The sequence below is a fragment of the Otolemur garnettii genome, unplaced genomic scaffold, assembly GCF_000181295.1.
Source record: "Otolemur garnettii isolate 467f Iridium unplaced genomic scaffold, OtoGar3 scaffold00057, whole genome shotgun sequence".
In the NCBI taxonomy this organism is placed as follows: Eukaryota; Metazoa; Chordata; class Mammalia; order Primates; family Galagidae; genus Otolemur; species Otolemur garnettii.
Genome location: NW_003852452.1, coordinates 5,393,925 through 5,394,470, shown reverse-complemented (window position 1 = coordinate 5,394,470; position 546 = coordinate 5,393,925).

Below are 546 nucleotides of genomic sequence, written 5' to 3'. Positions count from 1 at the left end.
GAGAACAGCTGAGGCCAATTCTTGACCAGTAAGGCAGTTAATGACCCTGCTGGGAGCTGGGGAATGAGATGTCAGCCGGCTGGAGGAGCTCAGAACAGCCTGCTATGCACCCGCTGCAGCCGCCTGTGAGGACTGAATAAGGTGATCCACGAACGCTTTACACAGTGCCTGGCACACAATTTGCTATCAGTGTCATCTGATAGATACTTCCAAGTGTTCGCTATTTGCAGAAGCTAGAAGAGGCGCTGAGGAGCCTTGGGAAAGTGCTGAAGTTAATAATGAATGAACCCATCCTGGAGATATCACAGGTGAATGGGGAAGATGCAAACGGTGGCCACGGTCAGTCTTGCCCTCCTGGGTGCTGCATGGGCTCTTGGCAATATTCTCTAATTACCAAATAGATGCTAGATATTTTCTGTAGCTTTGGAAATGATTTAAAGAAAAAAAAGTGTTACTGCCCTTAAGCATTTTGTGGTCTCATTATAGAGTTAAGTTTTATGTGCCTGAGCAAGAACTCAATAATAGGATGACATACGAGTAGGGTTA